Genomic DNA, 20,865 nt, shown 5'->3' on the forward strand with positions numbered 1-20,865 from the left:
GTACTTAGTCACTACAGGATACTCTCCTGGTGTATCCCAAAGAAGATCTTCCTGGCTTCGTGTAACCACACCAAAACCAGTGGCACAACTGAGGATTATGAATCTTCCATTCTCAGGATCTACCTTGTTTGGACAACATAGTGAGGAAGGTATTCTAAAAATGAAGAATGAGGCAGAAACCTTGAAAGCAGAAGGCTTGGAGGAACTCCACAAGTTGCTTAAGCAGCAATACAAGCAAATGGAAATAAGATATTTTCCGTGGATGGTTCAGTCTCCTCTTTGGCCTTATCAGTTGCAGAACCAATACCATCAAGATCAAAATTATTCATATTAATGGAAGTCCTTTACATCAAAATCCACCCCCAAAACGCCATCCAATTCCAGAGGAATGCATTCCTCTGGAAACTGTTTATGACAGCCTAATACCCACCTTCTGTTACCCACTCTTGTGTGGGCAGGGGTAACCACATCAGAAGAGTGTAAATCCATTGCAACAGACAAGTGGGTGCTAAATATTATGTGCCGTGGGTAATCTCTGCATTCCAAGTGCATTCCACCACAGATTATTCCAAAACCGACATCAAAACACCAAACTTACATCTTGGGGAATCAAAGCCTGTCCTAATGAGAAAATGTATAACAGAGATGGTACCACATATGCAAAAAAGGTAAAGGAATCTACTCCAGGTACTTTCTGGTTTAAAAGCAGGAGTATAGGCCAATATTAGATGTTCGGTTCACAAAGAGGTTCTTTAAGAGGGCGGCATTCAGGATTCTCAATGTACACCAGATCTATCCTTATATTAGACTGAACATCTGGATGTGTGTAACAAAACTGCAAGATGCTTATTTGTAAATCTCTAATTGCATTGCAGGAGTAGAATCTCACCTGTGAAGGAAATAAATCTTCATCTACCCTTATCTAGATGACTTGGTTAAGAAGGCCTCAGCCAGTCGAAGGTGAAATAGGATTCCGAAACAGCTTCCAAGCTGCTCCGCAAACTTCGTCCACAACTCACCCTCCAAAATATCAGTCTCAACACCAGTGTGGCGTCTGTCCTATCTAGGTGCAACAATAGACACTGTAGAAAGAAAAGTGTATCCTTTGGAAGAGAGAGTTTCATCTATCTGACAAAAGTGCCATCCTGTGAATGCCGTCAACCCAAAAGCTTAGCAGATCTCTTCCCTTCTCAGTTCTATGCCTATTGTATCTAGGTTGTCCCAAACGCAATGATGCATACTAGACCCCTTCTGCAATGCCTTGAAGATCAATAGTCTCACAAACAGGATAACTGAGTAGAAAAACTATAATTAACTACAATAGCCAGGCAATTCCTCATGATGGTGCAAAAGTCAGAAACAACTCAAAGGAGTTCCCTTTCAGAAGCAAATACCATCACAGGCGATTATAACAGCATACATGCCAACATTTTAGAAGAGGAAAGTACATGCCAACATTTTAGAAGAAGAACATGGGTAATTAAAAAAAGAAAATAGGGAGAATGTATCTCTCACGTTGACGTCTATTGAAGCAGAGGCAATTTCAGCCAGAAGACCGTGGAAATAAAGTCCGTTTTGACTTAAAAAATCGCAAGTCCCCCACCTGGTTCGGGTCTATTGGCATGTATGTAATAGATGAGTCTATGACTGGATGGGGAGCTAATGTAGACTAGGACATCTGTCAGTTCAGAGACAATGGATGGACAATGAAAGTTCGTAGCACATAAGCTGGCAGAAACTGACAGTAGAGCATTTAGTCCCCAAGACTTCCTTTTCTCCCTGACAATGAAGAGCCTTCTGGTACAAACAGACCACACCACAAAAATGCATTACCTGAACAAACAGGGGCACGAGGACAAGGACACTGTCCTTTGGAAGTGCGGACAGTCAGGCACTGGTCCTTAGCCAGAGGCATCACACTAACAGTAGAGCATATTGCAGGAACTCTGATCCAATAAGAGGACTTTCTCAGTCGCTATAACAAGGAAGACCATGAGTGGGTTCTGCACAACAAAGTTGTAAGAGATATATTCAAAGAGTGTGATCTCTTGACAGCTGCTCCAAGCAGAAAATACAGCAACTTCACATCCATGGTTCCAAATCCAAAGTCAGTGGACAATGCCCATTTGATCTGTTGACCAAAAGCAGTTCTTGGCACTTTTCTACTGACCCCACTAATTCCATGAGAAATAGGGAAATTGTGCAAGTTCTTTAGGCCTTACAAGAGACTTCCATGCAGGCTTAATCTGCTAACCAGATCTCCGAGGCAAATCCAGCGTGTGAACTTAATGTTATTACATTTGAAATTGCGATTCTCCTATTAACATGACCAGAGAATCTGGATTACATTAAAGACACGGAGGCTACGGTTATGCATTATCTTTTAATGCAGTCACAAGCAGCCGCACTACATCATAAATAAAACAGTTCTAAAATGGAATGAACAGAAGGTATGAAAGGCATGTGCACCAAACAAACTGCCTCTTTTAAATGATGAGAAATAAGCAAAGTTCCAAAAGTTCTGGATCAAGATGATTTTGAGAGTAAATCCATACAGAAAAGAAAACCGTGAATTTGATCTTGAGTGAAGAATCCAAGAAGATCCAAAATGGAGTAAAGATGGTGAGGCAGAATCCATTAAGACAATTTATCTGAAAGGAATGGAGAACATGTCAAAGGATTGAAATAGCAGAGGATAATAATAAACAAAATAACAGAGCATAGTAGAATAAATAACAATCAAAATGATATATTCAATAATAAACTATGCAAAGAGTAGACCGTCCAAGGGAGGGACGGGTTGGATAATGTTAGCCTCCGTGTCTTTAATGAAATCCAGATTCTCTGGTCATGTTAATAGGAGAATCGCAATTTCATTACAAGACCGGGGGCTACATTATGCATGCTGGTAGCCTTGAAGGACACAATCAGACATGTGCTCAATAGGTTTGCAGTAATGTCAAGCAAATGTGGATGCGTTGGACCAGTCCCCAGTTTTGAGGATATCGTCCAACTTAGCACCAGAGGAGAAGGACTTACTGGCCATAGCACCTCTAATAGAGTGGGCTTGGAATTTCGATAAATCAACTCCAGCCAGGTTCATTGCAGACTTGACCCATCTGGCAATGGAGGAAGTAGAGATGGGCTTGAATGGTTTAACAAAAGAAATAATCAGTTGATTAGCACCTGGAGGGCGAAGGTCTCTCATTCTATTGTCATATTCCAACATACTGTTCAAAACACAGAGCTTTTTACACAGGTCAAAGCGAGGATAGAAAATAGAGTCTGACATAGCCTTGGTTCTTCTAACAATTTCAAATTTAACACCATACATATGGTAGGATCTATAAGAAATATCAAGATATTTGATATCAGAAACTCTATGGCATGAAATTAGGCATAAGAGAGTTGCTAGTTTAATAGAAAGACATGAAAGACATTTCCTATTAAGAAAGAAGTTATCAGGCCAAAAATAAAAAGATCTAGAATAGCCTTAACATCCCACATGGACTGGTATTTAGGTCTAGGTGGTCTCTTTAATCTGATGCTTTTCATGACTCTACGAATGATAATGTTTTTACCTACCGTCTTACTGTTGACAAGGGAGTGACCGGCAGAAATTGCTGATCTATAACATTTAATAGATCTATAAGAAAGGCCATTATCGAATTGTTCAACAAGAAAATTAACTATGTGTACGACAGGAGCCTCCACAGGATCCTAGTTCCTCTCCATGCACCAACAAAGCCATTTCTCCAAATGTTGTTGTACCTATAATGCGTTCCTGGGGTCCAGGATTCTCCGAGGAGAATTGCAGCTGATGACGAAAGGCCAGACAGTTAATTTACTGTTCCATTGCTTTTCCGATCATGGACAACGCTGAGGCCGCCAGCTGCGATGTCGATGTACCCCGGGTGCTCCCTTACAGACAAGGTACCGGAGTTGCTATTCGACTATTTCCATGCTCTTCCTTAGGTCTAGTCCGCATTTATTATATGAATCTATCCTAAATCCCTGTATTGCCTTCTTTGTCGTCCCGTAGGACTGTGCATAACCGGCAACGAGGAAACGCGGACGAAGCATTATTTTTACCCATAACGTGTTCCCTTTCTTACGCGATCAGGTATTAGAGCGTTATTCACATCTTGTGACCATCTACAGCTTATGTTTTAATATCCTTAGACTAAACACGTTGTTTTATTATTGCTCATATGTCCATTTTTAGTGACCGCAGACATGGCTGGTAACTTACCTGTCATTGTCCATCTTTAACTACCGCATTCAATCCACTTCCGTAATTACCATTTGTCCCTTTAGCTTGCATTAGTTGGTAGTTGTGTATTCGTTCTTCTCCCCCTAGTCGAAATCTTGGTGTATGGTTTCAGACACAAATAACTATCGGTATTTTTCCCTTGCATGCTACTAGTCATTTTACGGGACCTTCGGGATAATACATTGTTCCTCCCTCTCATTTTAGGAAGCAATCTCATTTACGTTATCAGACGGCTCCCCCTACTGGCTTCACTTATTAGACGGTTGGACCAGATTTCCTTGAATCCACTCCGTCATATATGACAGGTACAATAACAGCCTTAGTCACAATCTGGTCCTTCATTTAGAACCTACACCTGGTCAATATGTATGGAATGTGAGGACCATTTGCCATTATTTTAGTTTTTTCATTCCCTTCAATTCCCGCATTTTCCTTGTGTATCCCATTAGAAACTTTTTTGGGGATTTTCACTCGACAATATGTTTCTCTTTCATATTTTAGGAACAGAATACTGGGACCTTCTCAGTTCATCACATCTATTTCTCTGATCAGGATAACAATGGGACAGCACTGGAATCTACTTACGATATTCCTCATAGGTACTTCATCTTTATTTGCATTATTTGTAGTCCCCATATAAGTCCTTAGAGTTGTTACCCCTCAAACTTAGTCCCTCACATGTGGGACGCACAGTTCTCTAACAGCAGTATTTACTCAGCATCAACTGTTTGTACATACTTACTTTTCTCTAACGGATTAAAGCAACTTTGACAGCCTGCCATCACCTGTACATACTCTCCGGAACAATTTCCTGACCATAAGTGACTCCTACATCTTGGTCAGTTTCTATTGACCCAGAGGTGTGTATAGATCACCGTTACTACACATAGGTGTATTTCTAGATTCATCATAGCCTCATGAATTGTTACTAAGGGACTCTCCATCCCCTTCTTCCCTCACTTTCGGATTGCCCATTTTCTTTTCCATTCCTTCCCTTTACACCTGGTTGAATGATGATAACACTTATGCTGGTATTGTGTTTTTTGTACACTGCCTTGTTTCTTTTTTTTTTTTTTAAATCTGTTTATTAGCATAGTATTTCGAGCAGCAACATGCATACAATTCCATATATATATGAGCATATGAACAATCTTGGTGGTACATACATGCTTGCTCAGATCATAGAAAGAGTCATAGTGTAATAGATTTTTCATTTTCATTTTCATTCTGCTTCAAACGAACAGTCCCAACTATACCCGAACCCTCCCTCCACCCACATGAAATCCCACCCGACACTCTCTGAACAGGTACATCAGGTAAAAATCGACAAGTGGGCGACGCCCAATGTATTAACACATTAGAATTCGAACACACAGATATGGTATGGTAGCATGTACTATGGGACAGGGTCTTTCGCACCCCAACGTAGTGCACCGTGGGATGTAGCCGTGCATGAAAGAGTGAAGTAGGGCTCAGCCGTACCACAAGTGGCTACTCACTCGCGTCCTCTTCATCGTCAGCATTGTCAGCCTCAAATGCCCCCACCATAGCGAACCAATCCAAGGAGATCGGAGTCCTCCTGTGCCCCCTTCGTTCCTCTCTCTGTAGGGCCTCACCCTCCGCCTTACCCCAGCGTATTACCTCCGCCCTCCACAGGTCAGGGTCAGGTGGTTTAGACGATTTCCATCTGATCGTGATAGCGCGCTTCGCCAGTAACAGAGCCAGATCTGAGAAGCGCGTCGCCACGGACCTGGTGCGTGTTGATGGCCCCAATCCCAGTATTGTATATTCTAGTGTAGGGGACCTGGATAGAGCACCGGCCTGTTCAAGGGAGGTATGTACAGTGGACCAGAAATACCCTAGTTTAGGGCATTGCCATAACATATGTACCAGTTTCGCTTCGTCTGTATCACATCTGGGGCAGTTGCTCTTGGATGCAGGGAACATCACATGGAGGCGGTGTGGTGTCAGGTAAGCTCTGTGCAGTAGCATTAGTTGTATGAACTTGTATTTGGGGTTCCTAGCTACTTTTTTGGGGAACTGTAGTATGCGTCTCCACTCAGTGTCTCGCAACGGCCTCCCTATGTCTGTTTCCCACGCCGCCCTCAGTGGTATTAGTGTAAGTGCCCTACCCGCTTTTATGCTAGCCGTGAGCCACCTGGTCAGATGGCCACCCGTTCCCATGAGGTAGAGCATTGCGACGAGGGGGTTCGTACCAGGTTCCTGCCCGTCCGGCGACCATTTGCGTGTAAGATAATGGCGGAGACCAGCGTGTAGAAGAAAGGAGCCGTCGGGGATGCCCTGCTTGGTCTGGAAGTCCTCAAACGATAACAGGTGTCCCTCTGCATAGAGGTCTCCCACATGTGCGGCACCTGCATCATGCCAGGGCCCCAGTAGGGTCGACGTAAGGGTGCCCAGGCCCAGAGGTATTCCCAACAGAGGTACTGTGGGGGCATAAGGTGTCCCGGGGGGTGTGTATTTTATTGCTTTCCGCCAGTACGTAACCGCCAGTTTGAGAAGCGGTGGGGCGTTTCTAGGTAGATCCGAGCCAGGTAGTAGCAAGGTGTGCACTCTCCCCTTAGCGTGGTCTTCCTTTGAAACAGCAATCTCATGAAGATTACGGCCCGCCACCCAGTAAGCGAGCCATTGTAGCTGGCATGCATAATTATACGCCCTGAAGTCCGGCAAGCCCATACCGCCGGAGTCAGAGGGAAGCTGTAGCTTGGCCAGACCTATACGCCGACGGCCATGACCCCACACAAGCTCGGTGAGGAGGGAGTCGAGGGTCCGAAACGTCACCGCCGGGATCTGGAATGGCAGATTGGTGAAGTAATAGATGAGGCGGGGTAGCATCACCATCTTGGATATAGCCACCCTGCCGGGTATGGAGAGCGGCAATGTCAGCCAGAACTGAATTTGTGACTTCAACGCCCTGATAGCCCTCCCTAAATTGCCATCTATCATCATGTCCGCCTCTCTATATATCTGTATCCCAAGATATCGGAAGGTGGTGTCCGCCATCTGGAGGGTATGGGGGGCAAAAGGTAGGGGGGCCGAACCGTCCACCGCTGTAAAGGTGAACCCATAGGACTTAGATGCACTGATGGTGAGGCCAGAGATTTCTCTAAAATCCTCGGCCGTAGCCCTCTGCAGGGGTGTAGGGTGGGCTTGTGGGGTGGGTGGGAGGGTCTGTTGTTGTTTGTGGAGGGAGCTTCTGTCTCCTCCTCTTTTTCTCCCTTATTGGTTCTATGGCCCTTGTGTATCCCCTTTTTCGGGGCTCTGTCTCGCCATCTATCCCCCTGGTGTCTTTCTGGTATATTTCCCCGGTATTGCAAAGATGGGGATTTGCTATGTCTGTTTTCCTATTTTGTGATCGATTTTGTACCGGACTTTCGTTTTTTCTGTTTTGTCACCTGGGGGCGGGTGCTTGGGTTGGGGTCCCTTCTTTTCTTTTTTCCCCTTTTCCCTTCCCCCTCCCCTTTCGTGGGGTTTTCTTCTACCTGGGGGTACGTTTCGTATTGTGTTGGTATTTGGGTCCTTTATTGTGCTGATTGGTGGGATGGGTGGTGGCTGCGGTGGGCGGGCAGTGGACAGTGTGCGCAGTTGCCTTTCATTATGCTCGTGGTTTTGCCCGGTACTTATTGGTATACCTCTGTCGTACTTGCTTCTCCTGTGTCTTTAAGATCGCTGTGTGGCTGCCCGCCGCGACCCCGCCCCTCTGGTTTGTTTCCCGGCCCGCTATGCGCCTGACCTCTCATACCCGTTCCTTTTAAAAGAAAACTGCCTTTCTATTGGATTGCTCCTTAGACTGCTCTACGATGCCTGTTCTTTCCCCTGACTCGTTGCCTTTGTATACTGTGACGATTGGTGTATGACTCCTGATACGTTTGCTATGTGGTGGCCAGCCCTGGTGGGTTGTAGGCCCGTATTTGTGAGCTTTCTCTGTCCAATAAAGGTTTTCAAAAAAAAAAAAAAAAATAAAATCCTCAAAGACCCGGGAGACCGGGCTCAAGTCACCTCTCAGGTTCCTAAAATATAATATGAGGTCATCCGCATATGCAGATACCATATGATCCGTACCATGCCGTCGTATACCATAGTGGGGGGCCAGCAACCGAAGTCTACAAAGCAATGGTTCTAGGGCAAGGACGAAGAGGAGAGGAGAGAGCGGGCATCCCTGCCTGGTGCCTCGCGCTATAGCAATGGGGCCTGAAATTTGATGGGAGGTGCGTACTCTGGCCGTGGGGGTGGTATACAGCAATCTGACCCAAGCAAGGAATTCCGGCGGTATTCCGAAGCCTGCCAGAGTGGAAAACATATAGTCCCACCTCAATGAGTCGAACGCTTGTTTCAAGTCCAGAGATATGCAGCCTTCGGAGTCCGTGATCACATTCTCTCCGAGCATGAGCTGGGCCAGGCGCCTAAGGTTCATGGCCGTATTGCGGCCGGTTACAAAACCACACTGATCCGGGTGGACCAGCTGAGGCACATACTGAACGAGCCGGGACGCTAGTACCTTGCTCAATATTTTAGAATCAGTATTGAGAAGGGACAGGGGTCTGTAATCGGCCAGCTGTAGACCATCCTTGGCCGGCTTCAGGAGGGAAGTAATCAACGCTTGCATGGATGATTGCGGTAGAGAGGAAGTACGCAGGGCCTCCGAATAAACAGTGTGCAATCGGGGCGCCAGGACTTCAATAAATGTCGCGTAAAATTCAGCCGGGAGGCCATCCGTGCCAGGGGTCTTACCCCTCGGAAGGGCACGTATCGCCTGCCTAATTTCCGCCACTGAAACCGCACGTTTCAAGTCGTCCTGCTGGGTGGCAGTAAGTTGTGGTAGAGCCAAACCTTCCATGAAGGCCTCAAGGGCGGGCGCTGACATGGGCTGCGGGGGATCGTACAGTGAAGCGTAATACTCCTGGAACGCTGTATTAATCCCTATTTGGGTGGTAGCTGGACGGCCAGATTGGTCCAAGACCCTCAAAATGGGTTGGCTGATCGGGGAGTCCCGCAATAGTCGGGCCAGGAGGGGGCCGGCTCGGTCTGCCTGTGAGTGTTGCCTATTCGTGTATTCCCTGTAGTCTATAAGCTGCAGGTCTTCCAGTAGCTCCGCGTGTCTAATATGTGCTTCCTGCAGTGGTGTAAAGGGAACACTGGTGCCCGCTGCCTCATTCTCCAGGGACGCAAGTGAGCCCTCCACCTCCTTCAGTCGGCCAATCACCTCACTTCTCCTCCCCACTCTAGTGGCCATGGCAGCCCCCCTAAGACAGACTTTGAAAGTGTCCCATTCTATCTGTCGGGAGCTAGCTGTGTGTGCATTTGTGGAGAAAAAGGTGTCAATAGTATCGGACAGGGAGGACCGGAAGACCGAATCCTCAAGGAGATCAGGAGACAGTCGCCAAGTCGGGATGGGAGCCAGTCGTCTACCCCACTGCCATATAACCTCCACGGGGTTGTGGTCCGACAGGGTTTTCCCCATGTGTTGGGTCTGGACAATTAATGTCAGAAGGGAGCGGGAGCAAAAAACGTGGTCAATTCTGGTATGAAGCTGATGGGGGGGGGAGTAAAAGGTGTATTCCCTGTCCATAGGGTGTACGCTTCGCCACACATCCGCCAAGTCCCAGCCCTCAGCCCAACTCGCAAGCGCGTCTGCCTGTTTCCTGCTCTCGGTAGCCTGTAATGGGGGATGTGATCTATCTAGCCCAACATCAAGAACAGCATTGAAATCGCCCCCGATGAACCAGCGAAGATCAGCCCAACCCGCAATCACCTCATTGACAGTTTGCAAGAAGTCCGACTGGTTTACATTAGGTGAGTACACACATCCTATGACAACCGCCTCCCCATCCAATAGTCCCCGCACAAACACATAGCGACCCTCCCGATCAATCCGTTGCTCTAACATCTGGAATGGAAGTGAGCCACGTAGCCAAATCGCCGCCCCCCCTAGAGAATGCAGAATATGAGGTGGAAAAAAGTTGCCCCCTCCACTTCTTTCGCAGCTTCACCGCTTCAGCAGCGTTCAAATGTGTCTCCTGCAAACAAGCAATCTGCGTCCCCCTGCGGTTAAGCTGTGCCAGGATCCGATGTCGCTTGTGCACTGATCCCATGCCCCGCACATTCCAGGTGCACAATTGGTAATTGTTAAGAGGCCCCATCACCCTTCGTGTGGTACAGTAATTCGAATCTCCTGGGTGACCCCACATGTCTTGTTATACATAAAAATGAGAGTGTCTCGCAAACATTTAACCCCTGAACAAAAGGGTCCCTGAGCCAACGTACCCAGGAGCCAAACCATGATGCCCAACGTGGGCACAAGTCAGTCAAGGTCGTGTGCATACCGGGGGTGGTAGGCCTCCGTCGTACGGCACAGAACGATCTGCGTGAGTTTGAAAGCCCACAAGAGTATGGGCCCCCACGCATGAAACCCACCATACGTGTAGGAGGGGGGAATAGTCATACGTTACCACCCGGAGAGGATCAATTGCTTCGTGTCTCAGAACTCCGCCGCCATCTGGGCTGTGATCTTTGGGTAGAGCTGTAAGCTGTCAACTGAGCCAGATACCTCAGTGCGGGTGTCGGTGGTGTCGGTGAGTCTGTCTCCGGGTGCTCCCGCGTCGTGGGCGGCCAGCGCCGCTTCAGTGAGACGCCGTCGCGGCGAAGTCGAAGAGTGGTCCACGGCTGTGTGTCCAAGGGGATGCACCACTGTCGATGTTCCATGGGAGGAATGGTGGTCGGGACTGTGAGTGGTGTTCCGTCGTCCCGGCGAGCTCCTGCGGGATCCCCCTCGGTGGCCTGTGAGCGGATCCTGCAATGTCGGCGGGGACAGGGCGACCTCCATCCATTCCGCTGCCTCCTCTGGCGAGTCGAAAAAATGGGACCTATTGTTATGCAGGATTTTGAGCCGAGCAGGGAACAAAAGGGCATATTTCATGTTCCTGTCCCGTAAATTACGTTTCACCCCGAGGAAGGTGGACCTGGCCCGCTGCACAGTGGGGGTGAAATCAGGGTAGACCGATATATTCGCATCCTCGAAGCGTATCGGTGCTTCCTCCCTGGCTGCTCGGAGGACTGTGTCTCGGTCTCTGAAGTGGAGGAGACGAGCTATCAGGGGGCGAGGAGGCGCCCCCGGCTGTGGGGGCTTTGATGGCACTCTGTGAGCTCGTTCCACACTGTAGAGGGCGGTGAGGTCTCTCTGGCCCACCAGCTTCCGCAGCCAATCTTCCACGAATCTCGTGGGGTCCCTTCCCTCGCTTCTCTCCGGAATGCCCAGGATGCGGACGTTGTTGCGGCGGGCACGTCCTTCTGCATCGTCCACCCTATCCCAGAGTCTCTTCAGCTGTTTCTCCACGTTTTCCAATTTCGCGGAATGTTCCGTCTGCTGCGGGATCAGGTCGTCGAGCGCTATTTTGTGCTCCGCCACCCTGTCCGCCAACTTGTTATGATCAGCCTTCAGCAGAGACAGCCCAGTCGCCATGGTGTCCATGCGCGTTTCAAGCGCCTCTCGCGTCGCGCGTATCTCATTCAGTATCAGATCCAGCTTGGCGTCCTGTGATCCCTTACCAGTCGGCGGAATGACTTCCATGTTGGAGGAGGCCAGTGGGTCGTCTGAGCCCGTTGATTGCGCGTCCATCTGTGCGCCCTGGGCCCGGGGTTTGTCCCTGTGCCTGCCCATGGATCTCGTGTGCAGGGTGGCGCTGTAGTGTGTGCAGCAGTCCGCTGCAGTCCTGGCAGGTGTCCAGCAGTGGTTATGGAGGGACCACCTCGTGTTGGGCTGAGGTGAAAGTAGCGAAGACCCCAGGGCTGGTAGTCGCAGTACTGAGTAACAACTCGGTGTCACAACGCCGGGGATGGGCAGGTGCGCCTCGGTAGTCCCTCAAGCAGTTATAGCCCCAGCGCCACCGAGCCAGAGGTGTGGGAGAAATGGCGGGGTCCAGTGCACTGTAGAGCTATTCGCATCCGCTGGTAGCGTGGCACGAGTCAGGGCTGCAGCGCTCAGTAAAAGGCGTCAAAGCGCTATGCGTCCTTCCCCACTTCTGGTCTCTGTACCTGAGGACTGCGTGCTGGTAGTGCTCGTCACTCTGAGCAGGACGCCCAGGGTCTCCGGCCAGTGGTCCAGGGGCAGGCAGAGCAAGAGCGCTATGTTCCAGGGGGGGCTCGTCGCGGACAAGATGGCGCAGGACCGCAATGCTGTCATGCCGGCCCGGCAAGGAATGCCGGAAAGTCCGCTATGGACGGAGCTGGGCTCGTGGGGGCGGCAGTAGATCACACAGGTTGTCTGCCCGTCTGTGTGCGACCCCGCGGTGAAGCGCCGGGGTCCCGGTATCTCTGCGGGCGGGGGGAGGACAGCCCAGGAGTATTCCCGCGTCCCGCAGGTCACCGCAGCAGGCAGTCAGGCCACTGCGAAGCAGCCGGCCGGAGGGCACCGGGGTCCCAGGACCACGTAGGGGACCACCCCACTCACCGTAGCCCCGATCGGGAACAATGCAGGAGTCCAAGCCCTGGTCCGACTGGACCGCGAAGAGGGCAGGGGGTAGGCCGGCCAGGCCAGTCACGCGAGGCCGGGGCTTCACGGCGTCTCACAGGCCGCAACAGGCTCCGTCTTCCGAACTCGCCGGAGGAGCGGACTGCCAGGTGGAGAGTCGCACCGCTCCACGCCGCACGCCCCCAGAGACAATCCAGGTAGGGATCAGGTGGGCTGCAGGTAGGGGAATGCAGGATAATCAGCTAGTATTACAGGGCTAAGGACGGAGCTGGGGAACTACACGTCCACCATCGACGGCTCCAGGCCACGCCCCCACTGCCTTGTTTCTTTATTGTGACCTGGAATTATAGCTCTTATATTTATCTAATTCTTTCACCCACAATATGCTCTGTCAGCCCAACATTGAAATTATGAACTGATTTTGATACTTACGGTGTGCTATTAAATTTGGATCGCACCAGACCGCACAGATTTATGGATTAAATTTATGCGCCCTGATGAAGGATTCTCTTAAACAACTTTCAGTTTCCGAAACGCGCATCGGCGCTTTTTCTTCCACTGTTTGCTGTTTTTGATGCTTTGTTGAATGTGAATATTTGGTTTGCTTGATAGAGAGAGTGTGCATGATTCATTGATTGAATGAATGAACGGTGTGTCATGTTTTTATTGTCATATTTGCACTTGGGCTGATGTTTCCTCATGATTCTATAATCCAACGTTTTTTACATTAGAAACTGACCTTCCTCAATGCTGAACTAAATGATTTTATCAAAAATGATCAACTGAAAATTAATTTTCTAAAATAACTTAGCTGTTCTGTGGGTGTTTTTGGTAGAATTCCATTAATTTGATTCTCTATTCCTTGGGGAAGCTCCCTTTCATGTTCACTTAAGTACTTTTTCCCTGGTGGGTTGCTCCCCGTGCCTATGGTCTTAGGTTTTCAGGGTCCCTCTGTTGTATTTTTTGCAGACAGTTAATTGGATCTCCTGACACTTTCCAGGCAAGAAGGTTCAAATTCCCGGAAAGAGTTAGATGGTGATCTTCTCCGTCTGCGTTTGTAACCAGACCTTTGATCGCAGGAATTAAGAAAGGAATGTTGCAGGCTAACTCCAGAGTCATTGGGAACCAGGCCTGAGAAGGCCAAAATGGGGTTATCAAGACCAGGGAGCATTGTCTGACTTCTGAAGAACTCTTTGGATCATTGCGAAGGGGGAAAGGCGTAACCCCGAAGGTCTGACCAGGACTGGAGAAAGGCGTTTTCTGCAAGTGCGCCCGGATGCGGCATTGTTGGACTTGGCCCTGCTTGCAGGGTCATCCCGAAACTTTTTGCCTTTCCCCTAGCCCTTTCGATGTGATGGAATTGGTGGGTTCAGGATGTTGGACACTTTGGCGCTGGTTAGCAGTGCAAAGTGTGTGTGCTTTCTTCCTTACATAGGTATATTAGGTAACCCCCCCCCATTAGGGGACATCTCCCCCATGGTAGGAAATGTATATGCCATGTGTGGTGTGAGAGGAAAATAATGAATGCTGTGTAATGGTGTACACACCTTTATTTTCACCAGTGCAGAAATGTCACTTTTAAAATGGATGCCATTTCTGTCTGCTTGTGCCGCCTGCCTGAGGTGGGTTGGCTGTCTAGTGTTTGAAGTGACAAGGTGCTCTACACTTCCCCCAGTGACAATGAGGCTGGAACTGCCAGGAACCTTCTAGAAGCTTCCAGCTCTTTCTGGTAGGTGGGAGGAGGGGTGTATATGTAGAGCAGTAGAGATGCCATGTGCTCAGACTGAGGGTGGACTTGATTGAGAGGGGACTCTCTGCCAGAAGGTACCGCCGCAAGGGCCTGTGTGCTGGCCCCTGAGCCCATCTGTACCCCTCTGCTGTCCACAGGTCCAGTGAGAGCCTTTGCTGGAGTGAAGGCTGCTATGTCAGGAGGAGTGCCACTTTATGAGAGATGACTGCTTCTAGGAGCTGCTGTCCGGTACTGATGAGTGCCCACTGTCTGCTGATCTTGCCCTGTCTTGCCTGCCTGCTCTGCTGCTCTAGCGCCTCGTGAGCGCTATACTTTGACTGCCTGCATTTCAAGGAGGTGAGGAGCGTGGGCGCTACTCCCATGGGTGGGACCCTGGAACTGTGAGTCATCTAGCGCCTGGTGAGCGCCATATTTGAAGTGACTGTGCTGCTCTGCCTGCACTCTAGTGCCTGGTGGGCACTGTTTTCCTGATTACCAGAAGAGGTACACTATCTTCTGTCCCTGAAGCTTCTAGTGGGACCTAGTGCCTCACAAGCGCTATATTCAAGGTGCCAGGGGAAGAGGAGCTGACGCCTGCAGCGCTGTGCTATCAAAGCGCTATATTTCAATTCCCCTGCGTATGTGCTGCATTGGGGTGCTGCCAGAGTGCCCTATTCGCATTGACTGTGCTCTGCTTGCTGCCAAGGCGCTACAACTGTGCCCAGGAGAAGGGGAGCTGACGTCTGCAGTGCCGGGATTCTAAAGCGCTACGAGGGAATCCCGGCGTGTGGGAATCCCCCCTGCCTGCTTGGTTGACAGCGGGCAGCGTCAACATTGTGGGGCACTCAATTGCAGAGTTCTTTTGGGGTCAGTTTTGAAGTTAGTAGCCCCGGAGGGGGGCTCCCAGGACGCAGTGGGCCAATTCTCCTGGTACTCAACACAGCTGCGCCGCAGAAGAGTGGGTGGCCGCACAACTGGAGAAATCTTTAATCTTAGAGTCCCTGAAGAGGGGCTCCATTTTCCCCAGGCGCTGTGGCTCCAAAGGTTAACCTGCAAGGCTGATGGCACTTATAATGTGTGCCGCTTTCCCGCAATGACTGCATGGCTGTTAATGTTTTATGCCCCCTCCTAATGTGACTTACGCTAATGTGGTGATCCTAGTGCATTTATGCTAATGTGTCAATGCTAACGCTTTTATGCTTATTGCATTGCTGCTAACGTTTATGCTGATGTCCATTGCAGTGAGGCTGATCAATGCACATTGTGATTAATGCCTAGTGACAGTATTGCCCCCATGCTAATTGTGTTTCATGCCTGCATGCCTCATGTGAGATGCTGCATGCCAATGCCCTTCCCTAGTGCTGGCACTGATTGCTAATTTGTTGCTCATGATGACGCCTCCATGGTAAGGGGCTTAGGCTGTTCTGGTATATAAGGTGTTCTTGTGCCTATGATAATGCCATGATGTTTACCTTTTATGCCTAATGCTTTGATGTTAAGGATGAAGCCTCTAGGCGCACACGTTCATGCCTAATGCTTAAGGTTTCTTTTCCCCTAAGGCTACAGCGTTGGTGTTCTGTATACTGTGCCTAACCTGATGTCTCCATTCCAGGCCTATGGCACTGGTGATTTATGCGCATGATTTCTGTTAAATGTGTTTTCATGCCTAACGTCAGGTTATGATGTGCAGAGGCTAGACCTGCGCTATTGTGTCCTAATGCTGATGGACTTTACATTTATTCTAGTTGTGATAGCGATAGTTCTGGCAGAGGCCCGATTGGTGCTGCCCTGTATATAATCCCTTGTAAATTTTGACCTGGCGCCAGTTGGCGCAGTGCAGAGGTTACTGTGATTACCCTGCGTTTTACATAATACAAACGTTATTCTTACATAACCTTGTGTAGCGTCTCTTTTTGTAGTGTGCCTTGTGTGTCGCCTGCGTGTGCTGCGCGGATGCTTTACACATTTCCTCCGGAGTTTGGCCCACCCACTTTGTACCACGCTACCCGTTTCTAACAGGCATCCACCTGAAGTATTTCTCTAACTGGAACGTTAACCTGCTCGCAAAAAGGTCCACATCCAGTGGGCCCCAAAAACGATTTAGGGTGTTGAAAACAAACGGGTCGAGTTTCCAATCGCTGAAATCTATGAGAAATCTCGAGTTCCAATCTGCGGAAATATTTGCCTTTCCCAGAAGATACTCCGCTTTCAGGGCAATCTTGTGCTCTAGGCAGAACATCCACAGCCTCTTGGCTGAGTTGGACCAGGGAAGAGGGCTTGAATGGAGGACGAGAGGAGGCCTAAGAGTCTGGCTAACTCTCTCAGGGATAGAGAATCTTGTTTTTAAACAAATCTTATTTCCTTGCGAATGTTGGCAAATTTTTTCGGGGGAAGTAAGAGAAGACATGTTGAGGTGTCTACAGTAAATCCGAGGAACTCCAGGGATCTGAAGGGGGTAAGGATTGATTTTTCCTGATTTATAATAAAGCCTAGGCTCTCTATGTGGTCCATTGAAGTCTTCAGGTCTGACAGGATCTGCGAGAGGTGTTGGGACATAATGAGAATGTCGTCCAGATAGATAATTAAGCGAATACCTCTTTCCCTCAGAAGAGAGGCGATAGTTCTCATAATCTTGGTGAAACACCAGGGGGCAGAGGAAAGTCCGAAGGGAAGGGCCTGAAATTGAAAAAGACGATTGTTCCTAGTGAACTGAAGAAAGGGCTGGTGTTCCTTGGCCATTGGGATGGTGAAGTAGGCGTCTTTCAGATCCAGTTTCACCAACCAGTCTCCTTCTACAAGAAGGTCTCTCAGGAGGGGAATTCCCTCCATTTTGAAATGTCTGTGGACCAGGTATTTCTTTAATTCTCATATGTTTATGACTGGTCTCCGGCCCTTTTCCTTTTTTTGAACAAGAAAGAGTGTGCTTCCAAATATTTTTAAACTCCAAGGAACTTCTAAGATTGCACCTTTCTGGAGCATGGAGGAAATCTCTTCTTCTACAATTTTCCATTGATCTTCTGAAAGAGTTAGAACTCTTGGAAGAGATGTTTGTGTGGGAATATTGATAAAATCTATCCTGAAGCCACGAACAGTCTCCAAAACCCAAGGGTCTTGCGTTAGAGTTTCCCATATGTGGGTAAAAGCACTGTAGTCTGCATCTTACCCTTGGAGGGGAAGAAGGAGAAAGAGGTGTACTTACTTTGAGTATTGGTGTTGTTGGAAAATCCACAGGATCTGGATTCTCTATAGCGTGAGCCTCTACCTCTTTGTGGGTAAAATTGGTTGGATCTTCCAGAGCCTCTAAATCTTGAAAAGGGCATTTGATTGCCCCGGCCGGAAGAAAGGCCCCTTCTTCCAGCCCGTCCAGAAAGGTTGGGATTAAAAACTCGCTTCATATTAGATTGGGCCTTATCGAGGGCTGTGAAGGTTGAAACATATTACCGTTACAATTTATCATATCCTTACCAAAAAGGAGGCCCTTAGGGTTCAGAGAAGGTTCTCTTTCAGCCATGTCGCCCAATTTAGGATTAAGCTTAGTGAGAAGGACTCTTCTTCTTTCAATATTAAGGCTCGAATTAGCATTGCCTAAGAGCACTAAAGCTCTTTGGCTCCAGCCTCTGATAAGGCAGAGTCAAGGGGAGTGTCATTAATGTGACATTCTCCAGCCAAATCCAAGATTCTGGTCAAGGGCCCCAGGACGTCTAGAAGGCGATCCTGGCAGCCCTTGAGAGACCTCTCCAAACCTTTTCTCGGGTCCCTACCCAGTCTGAACAAGAACTTGATCAAATCTGGATCTAGGTTGGGGGTCTGACAAACTTTGTCTTAAATTGCCGGTCTAGGGCACTCTGACCTAAGGGTATTACGAGTCTCTTTTTCCAGAGAATTTCTGAGCCATTTCTTAATAAACTTAGCCACATGCTCTTGTGGAAACCATTGGGAGCGTCTGGGGTGGGAGATGTTAAGGGGGGAAAACATTTCCGCGCCCAGGGGGTTGAGAATAACATCTTTGGAAGAGCACGGAGATTGCTCGTCGGGCTAGCTATTAAAATCTAGCTCTTCATCGTCTGGTCGAGGACAAACTCGTCCTAAGGATTAGGGAAGTTCTCCTCTTCCTCAGAATCGGTCTCTGGATTATCATGAGCACTTTGATAAATTGTGCCGTTAGTGACACCCATGTTATTTGTGCCGCGAGGGACATAAGAATAGATTGTGCCGCTAGGGACACCAGTAGTATTTGAGGTGCGAGGACCACCCACAATGTTTGAGGTGCTAAGACCTCCAAAAACAGTTGAGGTGCTAGGACCTCCCATAGTGCTCTTATTGTAAGGCTCAGAATAATTTGTTTTCTTAGTTCTTTTCCCCTGTGAAACATTATGGGTAGCAAGGTTTTCAGCGAGGTCAATATGATCAAGGAGAAGGGGTCTTGTAGAGGACAGAACCTCTTAAGCGTATCTAACATACAAGACCTCATTTCTTTTTTAATACAATTTTTAAAATATTTCTTATTGATATTGGGTGAGCTTTGTGCAGCATCATCAGAGTCAAAATCTGACATTATTGCTGTGAAAATATGATAATTAGTGATGACAGGCTGATCAAGATAGGGATAGACTTTGGCAAGTGGAGTAAAGTATTAATAATCAAAATGCTTAAGGGCTGACTAAAAAGCTATTCATATCTATTAATATTAGTTTTCCCTTTTAAAATTTTTTTTTTTAAAGGCACTCGCATTAAGGTGATAGCACTCCGAGGAGCAACTGTCAAAAGTGCACGAGCAACAGGTGCTGTGCCAGATTAGAGGAAGGGTGCCTGGAAACGCGAGCGCGTAGTGTCGCCGTTGCCAAGGGGTATTCCTCTGCTCCGCAGTAGAGCCCATAGCGGTCTGATGCTCAGAGAAAGAGCGATCGGAACATGAAACCGAGTCAAGGCGTTCTTAGCCCAAACATGGGGCTAAGAGGGAAGCGACTGCAAGGGAGGCGCTTAGGAGTCTTACAAGTGATGGGGGAGATGCCCGAGCGTGGGCCCGCCCGAGATCTTCACATCAAGTTCAAGTTCAAGTTCAGGAATTTGTATAGCGCACTACTCACCCAGAGGGTCTCAAGGCGCTTGTGGGATGGGGTGCATTATTTATCGAATAGCCATGTTTTAAGTTCCTTTCTGAAGGCAATGTGGTTCTGTGTGAAGCGGAGGTGAGTGGGGAGAGAATTCCAGGTCTTGGCCGCCAGGTGGGAGAAAGATCTTCCTCCCATGGTGGATCTGTGGATGCGCGGAACTGCGGCGATGACTTGATTGGAGGATCTTAGTTGGCGGGTGGGTGTGTAGAAGGACAGTCGTGTGTTGAGGCAATCGGGTCCTAGTTTGTAGAGGGCCTTGTGTGCGTGAGTGAGGAGACGGAACGTTATTCTCTTGTTGACGGGAATCCAGTGGAGGTCTTCCAGGTGGCCGGTGATGTGAGCTTGGCGAGGGATGTCCAATATGAGTCTGGCTGGTGCATTTTGGATGCGTTGGAGTTTTTTCTGTAATTTGGCTGTGGTTCCGGCGTAGAGGGTGTTACCATAGTCCAGTCGGCTAGTGACCAGTGCGTGGGTGACAGTCTTTCTTGTTTCTGTGGGGATCCAACGGAAGATTTTTTTGAGCATACGGAGTACGTTGAAGCAAGAGGATGAGACGGCGTTGACTTGTCTGGTCATCGAGCGGGAGGAGTGTAGGATGAAGCCTAGGTTACGTGCGTGGTCTGTGGTTATGGGTGCTGTGCCCAGGGCCGATGGCCACCATGAGTCGTCCCAGGCAGAGGGGGATGACCCTAGGATGAGGACTTCCGTTTTGTCTGAGTTAAGTTTTAGACGGCTGTTTTTCATCCATTCGGCTACTTCTTTCATGCCTTCATGAAGATTAGTTTTGGCGGTGTTTGGGTCTTTGGTGAGGGAGAGGATCAGCTGGGTGTCGTCAGCGTAGGAGATGATGTTGAGGTTGTATTGTCGCGCGATGGATGCGAGGGGGCTCATGTAAACGTTGAAGAGGGTGGGACTGAGTGATGATCCTTGTGGTACTCCGCAGATGACTTCGGTGGCCTCTGATTTGAATGGGGGGAGTCGGACTCTCTGGGTTCTCCCGGCGAGGAATGAGATGATCCAGTCCAAGGCTTTTTCTTGTATTCCGACGTTGCTGAGGCGTTGTATGAGGGTGCTATGACAGACTGTGTCGAAGGCGGCGGAGAGGTCGAGTAGGATGAGGGCAACTGTTTCTCCGTTGTCCAGTGAGAAATAAACTCCGGTGAGGTTGGGTGGGGGGAGAGAGGCGGGGAGGCTGATGACCAAAAATTGGAAATCAGAGGAAGGAGGGAGGGAGGGAAAAGGGAGGGCAAAAAACCCTTATGAA

At 48.8% G+C, this 20,865-nt stretch overlaps 1 protein-coding gene and 1 long non-coding RNA gene across 8 annotated transcripts in view; one reads left to right on the forward strand and one right to left on the reverse strand.

Moving 5' to 3' along the window:
• Nucleotides 1-20,865, forward strand: part of LOC144825617 (coiled-coil domain-containing protein 159-like) — a 395,593-nt gene that overhangs the window by 20,043 nt on the left and 354,685 nt on the right. The gene's annotated exons all lie outside the window — the stretch shown is intronic.
• LOC144825735 (uncharacterized) lies at nucleotides 2,365-16,352 on the reverse strand. The gene is made up of 2 exons (XR_013609537.1): nucleotides 13,078-16,352; nucleotides 2,365-5,327 (listed from the first exon to the last, which is right to left on the reverse strand). It is a non-coding gene; the product is annotated as an uncharacterized LOC144825735 (long non-coding RNA).

This window comes from Lissotriton helveticus, chromosome 1_1 (genome assembly GCF_964261635.1).
Source record: "Lissotriton helveticus chromosome 1_1, aLisHel1.1, whole genome shotgun sequence".
Taxonomy (NCBI): domain Eukaryota; kingdom Metazoa; phylum Chordata; class Amphibia; order Caudata; family Salamandridae; genus Lissotriton; species Lissotriton helveticus.